This window comes from Notolepis coatsorum (genome assembly GCF_963971535.1).
Source record: "Notolepis coatsorum genome assembly, chromosome: 11".
Lineage (NCBI taxonomy): Eukaryota > Metazoa > Chordata > Actinopteri > Aulopiformes > Paralepididae > Notolepis > Notolepis coatsorum.
The window spans coordinates 76114132-76124880 of NC_140175.1; positions in this window are offsets into that span (position 1 = coordinate 76114132).

Consider the following 10749-nt stretch of genomic DNA (forward strand, 5'->3'; position numbering starts at 1 on the left):
CACACACACACACACACACACACACACACACACACACACACACACACACACACACACACACACACACACACACACACACACACACACACACACACACACACACACACACACACACACACACACACACACACACACACACACACACACACACACACACACACACACACACACACACACACACACACACACACACACACACACACTCCCTCTATGCTCCTGGTTCATATTACACCCCAGCTTCTCGTTAACAGGAAACTCCTGGCATTTTCCTCCACTTCAAAGCATTTTCTCTCTGAAGAATCTCTCCATTCTCTTTCTCTCTCTATCTCTCTCTCTCTCTCTATCTCTCTCTTTCTCTCTCTCTCTCTCTCTCTCTCTTTCTCTCTCTATCTCTCTCTCCCCTTCTCCCTCCCTCTTTTGCTATATTCATTTTTCTTACTGTCCCGCAATAAATTGTGCATTAGTGGAGTAAAGAGTTACATAAAATGAGGAGTTGAAAGAGGAAAATTGGATGTAAAGAAAATATCTGCATGGCTCTTAAGTGACACCTTATATTACTATGATGTCTACCTGGATGTCAGTTCATACTGTATGTAACTCACAGTTCTCAGTTGGACATGAATAAATGTTGCAGATTTGAGTGTATGTGTGTGTGTGTGTGCTTAAGAAAAGGCATGTGGCACTGCTTTGTACATATTAGCTTACAAACCACATGCATAAAACACACCCACAGACACACACACAGAGGGATCAAGGGGTTCAAGTTGACTGTTTGTATTCCAACATCTGCCAATAAACATGACAGTTAGAGTGTAGAGTTGACGTTATGGTGTTGGTGACATGACTGAGTAGCTATAACTTCAACCCGCTCCGTCATGGTGTCCTGGTTGATATATGTTATGAGAGAGCGGGGGAGAGAGACAGAGTGAGAGGCCAAGGCCACAAGAGAAGATGAAAGGGAGACGACTGTGACATCCAGCACGTCTTCTGACCCAGTTTCTCCCTCTCCCTCGTCTTTCTCTCTCTCCTTCTGGTTTCCCCCTGCAGACAGATGTCCTCTGTGTGCATTCCAGTCTCGCTGTCTCTCACCAGCTGGTCATCATCTGCTCATCACCCCCCTTGTGTATTTATGTTATCGCCCCCAGCGAGTCAGCGTCTGGTCGTCTCTACCTGTTGCGCATGTTCCTGCCTGGCCTGCTCTGTCAGCGTTAGTACTCTGTACCCTGTTACCTGTAAGCATAGTCAGCTAGGCCATGTTTATTGTTTAGTTTTTTTCCGTCAGTAATTTCATTCTTTGCTTTTTACACCTTTGACCCGTCTCTGCCTCTGTCTCTGCGCTTGGGGGCACACACTACACTACTACACACTACACTACCACACACTACACTACTACACACTACACTACCACACACTACACTACCACACACTACACTACTACACACTACACTACCACACACTACACTACCACACACTACACTACTACACACTACACTACCACACACTACACTACTACACACTACACTACCACACACTACACTACCACACACTACACTACCACACACTACACTACCACACACTACACTACTACACACTACACTACTACACACTACACTACCACACACTACACCACTACACACTACACTACCACACACTACACACTACACTACACTACCACACACTACACATTACACTACCACACACTACACACTACACTACCACACAATACACTACCACACACTACACTACCACACACTACACACTACACTACCACACACTACACTACCACACACTACACTACCACACACTACACTACTACACTACCACACACTACACTACCACACACTACACTACCACACACTACACTACCACACACTACACTACCACACACTACACTACCACACACTACACTACCACACACTACACTACCACACACTACACTACCACACACTACACTACCACACACTACACTACCACACACTACACTACCACACACTACACACTACACTACCACACACTACACTACCACACACTACACACTACACTACCACACACTACACTACCACACACTACACACTACACTACCACACACTACACTACCACACACTACACTACCACACACTACACTACCACACACTACACTACCACACACTACACTACTACACACTACACTACCACACACTACACTACCACACACTACACTACACACTACACTACTACACACTACACTACTACACACTACACTACTACACACTACACTACCACACACTACACTACCACACACTACACTACCACACACTACACTACTACACACTACACTACCACACACTACACTACCACACACTACACTACCACACACTACACTACCACACACTACACTACCACACACTACACTACCACACACTACACACTACACTACCACACACTACACTACCACACACTACACTACCACACACTACACTACCACACACTACACTACTACACACTACACTACTACACACTACACTACCACACACTACACTACTACACACTACACTACCACACACTACACTACCACACACTACACCAGTGGTTCCCAAAGTCGGGGTCGCGACCCAAAGGTGGGCCGCGAGCAGCCACGGGTGGGCCGCGAGATGATTTAAAAAAAATAATAATTATTATTATTTAAAAAAAAAATTGTCAGGCCACTGAACTTAGAACCAGGCCAGGACAGTGTTTCTAGTTGTATTCTAAAATGTGACTATATGGTTTTATATTAACTTAATAAATAAACAAAAACGAAAAATCTACTTATTTCAACGAACATTTCAAACTAAATAACAGATTATGCACATAAAACGCTGAAAACAACCGAAGCAACAATAGTATTTTAATGAGGCTATTATTATTATCATTATTATTTTGCAACAAGTTAGCCCTCTCATAAATAGCACATATAAATGAATAAGTAACTTGAACTAACTTAATAGGATTGAAGTGATATTTGGCTTAAAAAATCGTCGCCTGGCAAAAAAAAAGAAAAAAAAAGCCTGACGATGTGCATTGGGCCGCGGCTCTCTGACGCCTTATTTTCTGGGCCCTGGCCTGAAAAGTTTGGGAACCCCTGCACTACACTACTACACACTACACTACCACACACTACACTACTACACACTACACTACCACACACTACACTACTACACACTACACTACTACACACTACACTACTACACACTACACGACCACACAATACACTAGACTACACACTACACTACTACACACTACACTACCACACACTACACTACCACACACTACACTACTACACACTACACTACTACACACTACACTACCACACACTACACTACTACACACTACACTACTACACACTACACTACCACACACTACACTACCACACACTATACTACTACACACTACACTACCACACACTACACTACTACACACTACACTACCACACACTACACTACTACACACTACACTACCACGCACTACACTACACACACTACACTACTACACACTACACTACTACACACTACACTACTAGTACACACTACACTAATACACACTACATTACCACACACTACACTACCACACACTACACTACACACACTACACTACTACACACTACACTACACACACTACACTACTACACACTACACTCCCACACACTACACTACACACACTACACTACTACACACTACACTCCCACACACTACACTACTACACACTACACTACACACACTACACTACACACACTACACTACCACACACTACACTCCCACACACTACATTACCGCACACTACACTACTACACACTACACTACACACACTACACTACCACACACTACACTCCCACACACTACACTACTACACACTACACTACACACACTACACTACACACACTACACTCCCACACACTACACTCCCACACACTACACTCCCACACACTACACTACACTACTACACACCAGTGGCGGACTGGCCATCGGGACGTTCGGGACGAATCCCGATGGGCCGGAACCAAAGTGGGCTGGTCCAAAAAAAAAAAAAAATATATATATATAATTTTTTTTTTTTTTTTTTTTTTGGGGGCCAGTGTGTGGGCCACTAATGTGGGCCGGTGTGTGGGCCACTAATGTGGGCCGGTGTGTGGGCCAGTGTGTGGGCCAGTGTGTGGGCCACTAATGTGGGCCAGTGTGTGGGCCGGTGTGTGAGTCGGTGTGTGGGCCAGTGTGTGGGCCAGTATGTGGGCCGGTGTGTGGGTTAGTATGTGGGCCGGTGTGTGGGCCACTAATGTGGGCCAGTGTGTGGGCCAGTGTGTGGGCCAGTGTGTGGGCCAGTATGTGGGCCGGTGTGTGGGCCGGTGTGTGGGCCGGTGTGTGGGCCAGTGTGTGGGCCAGTGTGTGGGCCACTAATGTGGGCCAGTGTGTGGGCCGGTGTGTGAGTCGGTGTGTGGGCCACTAATGTGGGCCAGTGTGTGGGCCAGTGTGTGGGCCAGTGTGTGGGCCAGTATGTGGGCCGGTGTGTGGGCCGGTGTGTGGGCCAGTATGTGGGCCAGTATGTGGGCCGGTGTGTGGGCCGGTGTGTGGGCCAGTATGTGGGCCAGTGTGTGGGCCAGTGTGTGGGCCACTAATGTGGGCCAGTATGTGGGCCGGTGTGTGAGTCGGTGTGTGGGCCACTAATGTGGGCCAGTGTGTGGGCCAGTGTGTGGGCCAGTGTGTGGGCCAGTATGTGGGCCGGTGTGTGGGCCGGTGTGTGGGCCAGTATGTGGGCCAGTGTGTGGGCCGGTGTGTGGGCCAGTGTGTGGGCCGGTGTGTGGGCCAGTATGTGGGCCGGTGTGTGGGCCGGTGTGTGGGCCAGTATGTGGGCCATTGTGTGGGCCGGCAATAAAACAATAAACAAGTTGCATAAACTAAATCAGATTAAAAATGATCACAGTTCTGGTTTGCCTTAAGATGCAGTTTAAGATGGGTCTTGAACATGGAGTATGTAGGGCACTCTCTAATCACAACTGGTAGGCTATTCCAGTAGTTACCACCTTTAACAGAGAACACAGTTTTTGCAAAGGTAGTATACCGAAAAGGCACCTTACAGTCCCCTCTACTGATGGCCCTGGTGGTAATGCCAGTGTCTGCTTTCTGTTGGATGAACTCATTCAATGGGGGAGGGGCAAGTCCATGCAGAACCTTGTTGCATGTTATGTTTTTCTAAAACATTACAGTGATGAAATGAAATTGGTTTCCTATCAAATACTTTTATGGCTTTTTTGTAGAGTAATTCTATTGGTGTAAGAGTAGTGACATATGAAAGAGACCAGTTGATAAAACAGTACTCGATGTGTGATAAAATCATTGAATGCAGAAACATCCTTGCAGCATTAACTGGCAGGCAGGGCCTGATCTGCCTGAAGTTTTCGATGTTAAACTTGACTGTTTGTCACTTTCTTCACATGACTTTTTGAAGGTCAATGTAGAGTCCAATGTGACCCCAAGATACTTGAATTAATGGGATAATCCTTATGTTCCCCGGGTCCTATGTTCCCCGGGTCCTATGTTCCCCGCTTGATTGATTAATAGATTGACATTTTTATTAATTTCTATTATTTTATTAATTATGAATGTCCGCCTTGTTTCGAACTGGTTAAGCTTAGGCCCTCTTTTGAACTGGTTACGGTTAGAGTTTGGAATCAGGGCTGGTGGTCTAAAAATTTCAATCAATCAAAGCGGGGAACATAGAACCCGGGGAACATAGGACCCGGGGAACATAGGACCCGGGGAACATAGACATGCTCCCGAATTAATGTACAATGTCCAGCTCCGCCTCTCCCAGAAACACATTAGAGTGAGTGACCTCTACTGGTGACTTTGTGAACATCATAGACACTGTTTTCTTGGTGTTAAGTGAAAGACATGCTTTTGTTTTTGTCTTGAATGAGACATGAGACATCAGTGAATGAGATTCACGTTTCCTCCCAACCGCGGTAGTAGGCCTAGAAGCGCAGAAATGAAAAAAAAAAAAAAAAAAAAGTGGAGCTGAAAAAGCTAGAATAAAAAAACAAAAATTGCTAGTAAAAGACGCAGAACAATGTTCTAAAATTACAGACATGTTTAGTAGAGGAAGGGCTCTCGTTAGAGTAGCTGCTGCTGCTAATAATGATGAAGTTCAAGTGGAAGGAACCAACAGTAACATGACAGGTGCGTGCAGTAGCCTAGTGCATATTCTACTGTTGGTGTCTGCCGGATCATGAGGGCTAGCTAGCCTATACTAGCTCTTGCAGTGATTTCAGTCATTCTATTACAAGACAATGTGCTTTCCGTATTCCTGATTCCTTACAGCACGTGGACATAAATAGTCGTGACTCGTGAAGTTTTTTCTCTGACTAAAAGTTTAGTTAGCAATGTTAGGACTAGTGCCCACCACAGCATCAGAAGCTAAAGTGCTAACCTAGAGAGCCAATCAGAACCTAGGACGGGCTGCAAATTAATCGGCTACTAATATTATAATAGTAAATACTAAAATAAAATACTATTATGTTCCCTTCCAAATTTTCATGTTGATATAATATTGGTAATCTAATTGATTGAATTGATTAGTTGCCATTTTACATGCTTAAATAAGATGTACCTTAGAATTCCCAACTGTTAGCCATGTTCTCGATATGATTAGTCTCATCTACATGTTTGTAAATAACCACAGCTAACTAGCTTAAGCTAACAACTCGGTCAACTACTACCCCGTAGTTAAACAAATGTGATTGCATATAACAGCTAACTGCTACAGCTAAGTTGGTAGTTAGCCTATTCCATTAATGTTGAATGTATTTATGAAGGTTGTTGATGGTGGTTGGCGCTGAATAGCAGACATGATTCCGTCAGTCTGCCACAGGGCAGCTGTGTTTGCTGATGCTGCTCATGACCACCAGTAGCGTGTGTGAGTGTGAATGCAGAGAGAGAGAGAGAGAGAGAGAGAGAGAGAGAGAGATAGAGAGAGAGAGAGATGGCAAGCAGCCATGATGAAGTTGAGCTTCATCCAGTAGAATGAAAACGTTTATAAAAGACACCTAGATCATGACATTACTTTTCAAATTGTGTATTATAATGTGTATATTTTAGTGATGTCCGATATTATCGGCCTACCGATATTGGCATTAAAATGTGATATCGGAAATTATCTGTATCTGTTTTCAAAAAAAGAAAAATTAAATATCTTTATTTTTTATATTTATTTAACCTTTATTTACCCAGGCAAGCAAGTAAGAACAAATTCTGATTTTATTTATTGTCAAAAGTATGCATAATGTTGTGTTAATTCCACAACAAGATATATGTAATGTTAATTACCTGAAATTATTCGTTTTTTGGGGGGGAACAACCCCCGGGGAAACCCTGCATATATTGGTATCGGTTGATATCGGTATCGGAAATTTAAGTGTTGGACTATATCGGATATCGGTAAAAAAGCCAATATCGAACATCCCTAGTATATTTGTATCTTCTTCCTTACTGCCCCCACTACTGGGTCCATCACTACTAGCACAGATTTCAACTTTATTTTCAATTCTAGTGAAGATAACATGTTTTTCTCTATTGGATGAAATGGTGCAGCGATAAAAACATTGTATTCAAACATTTTATTCAATAAAGCCTCAACAAAGAGTTGGAACAGCATACAGAATATAGATGTGATGTCAGTCTGAATCAGAGCATTCTCTGCCTCATTGAATTCTGAAGAAAATCAGATTCCAATGAACCCTCAAATTCTGAAAATGGGAGTAGTCACCACTCACCAACTTCCCCATCTTATGTGGGCCGGTGTGTGGGCCAGTATGTGGGCCGGTGTGTGGGCCGGTGTGTGGGCCAGTATGTGGGCCATTGTGTGGGCCGGCAATAAAACAATAAACAAGTTGCATAAACTAAATCAGATTAAAAATGATCACAGTTCTGGTTTGCCTTAAGATGCAGTTTAAGATGGGTCTTGAACATGGAGTATGTAGGGCACTCTCTAATCACAACTGGTAGGCTATTCCAGTAGTTACCACCTTTAACAGAGAACACAGTTTTTGCAAAGGTAGTATACCGAAAAGGCACCTTACAGTCCCCTCTACTTATGGCCCTGGTGGTAATGCCAGTGTCTGCTTTCTGTTGGATGAACTCATTCAATGGGGGAGGGGCAAGTCCATGCAGAACCTTGTTGCATGTTATGTTTTTCTAAAACATTACAGTGATGAAATGAAATTGGTTTCCTATCAAATACTTTTATGGCTTTTTTGTAGAGTAATTCTATTGGTGTAAGAGTAGTGACATATGAAAGAGACCAGTTGATAAAACAGTACTCGATGTGTGATAAAATCATTGAATGCAGAAACATCCTTGCAGCATTAACTGGCAGGCAGGGCCTGATCTGCCTGAAGTTTTCGATGTTAAACTTGACTGTTTGTCACTTTCTTCACATGACTTTTTGAAGGTCAATGTAGAGTCCAATGTGACCCCAAGATACTTGAATTAATGGGATAATCCTTATGTTCCCCGGGTCCTATGTTCCCCGGGTCCTATGTTCCCCGCTTGATTGATTAATAGATTGACATTTTTATTAATTTCTATTATTTTATTAATTATGAATGTCCGCCTTGTTTCGAACTGGTTAAGCTTAGGCCCTCTTTCGAACTGGTTACGGTTAGAGTTTGGAATCAGGGCTGGTGGTCTAAAAATTTCAATCAATCAAAGCGGGGAACATAGAACCCGGGGAACATAGGACCCGGGGAACATAGGACCCGGGGAACATAGACATGCTCCCGAATTAATGTACAATGTCCAGCTCCGCCTCTCCCAGAAACACATTAGAGTGAGTGACCTCTACTGGTGACTTTGTGAACATCATAGACACTGTTTTCTTGGTGTTAAGTGAAAGACATGCTTTTGTTTTTGTCTTGAATGAGACATGAGACATCAGTGAATGAGATTCACGTTTCCTCCCAACCGCGGTAGTAGGCCTAGAAGCGCAGAAATGAAAAAAAAAAAAAAAAAAAAAAGTGGAGCTGAAAAAGCTAGAATAAAAAAACAAAAATTGCTAGTAAAAGACGCAGAACAATGTTCTAAAATTACAGACATGTTTAGTAGAGGAAGGGCTCTCGTTAGAGTAGAGCTGCTGCTGCTAATAATGATGAAGTTCAAGTGGAAGGAACCAACAGTAACATGACAGGTGCGTGCAGTAGCCTAGTGCATATTCTACTGTTGGTGTCTGCCGGATCATGAGGGCTAGCTAGCCTATACTAGCTCTTGCAGTGATTTCAGTCATTCTATTACAAGACAATGTGCTTTCCGTATTCCTGATTCCTTACAGCACGTGGACATAAATAGTCGTGACTCGTGAAGTTTTTTCTCTGACTAAAAGTTTAGTTAGCAATGTTAGGACTAGTGCCCACCACAGCATCAGAAGCTAAAGTGCTAACCTAGAGAGCCAATCAGAACCTAGGACGGGCTGCAAATTAATCGGCTACTAATATTATAATAGTAAATACTAAAATAAAATACTATTATGTTCCCTTCCAAATTTTCATGTTGATATAATATTGGTAATCTAATTGATTGAATTGATTAGTTGCCATTTTACATGCTTAAATAAGATGTACCTTAGAATTCCCAACTGTTAGCCATGTTCTCGATATGATTAGTCTCATCTACATGTTTGTAAATAACCACAGCTAACTAGCTTAAGCTAACAACTCGGTCAACTACTACCCCGTAGTTAAACAAATGTGATTGCATATAACAGCTAACTGCTACAGCTAAGTTGGTAGTTAGCCTATTCCATTAATGTTGAATGTATTTATGAAGGTTGTTGATGGTGGTTGGCGCTGAATAGCAGACATGATTCCGTCAGTCTGCCACAGGGCAGCTGTGTTTGCTGATGCTGCTCATGACCACCAGTAGCGTGTGTGAGTGTGAATGCAGAGAGAGAGAGAGAGAGAGAGAGAGAGAGAGAGAGAGAGAGAGAGAGAGAGAGAGAGAGAGAGAGAGAGAGAGAGATGGCAAGCAGCCATGATGAAGTTGAGCTTCATCCAGTAGAATGAAAACGTTTATAAAAGACACCTAGATCATGACATTACTTTTCAAATTGTGTATTATAATGTGTATATTTTAGTGATGTCCGATATTATCGGCCTACCGATATTGGCATTAAAATGTGATATCGGAAATTATCTGTATCTGTTTTCAAAAAAAGAAAAATTAAATATCTTTATTTTTTATATTTATTTAACCTTTATTTACCCAGGCAAGCAAGTAAGAACAAATTCTGATTTTATTTATTGTCAAAAGTATGCATAATGTTGTGTTAATTCCACAACAAGAGATATGTAATGTTAATTACCTGAAATTATTCGTTTTTTGGGGGGGAACAACCCCCGGGGAAACCCTGCATATATTGGTATCGGTTGATATCGGTATCGGAAATTTAAGTGTTGGACTATATCGGATATCGGTAAAAAAGCCAATATCGAACATCCCTAGTATATTTGTATCTTCTTCCTTACTGCCCCCACTACTGGGTCCATCACTACTAGCACAGATTTCAACTTTATTTTCAATTCTAGTGAAGATAACATGTTTTTCTCTATTGGATGAAATGGTGCAGCGATAAAAACATTGTATTCAAACATTTTATTCAATAAAGCCTCAACAAAGAGTTGGAACAGCATACAGAATATAGATGTGATGTCAGTCTGAATCAGAGCATTCTCTGCCTCATTGAATTCTG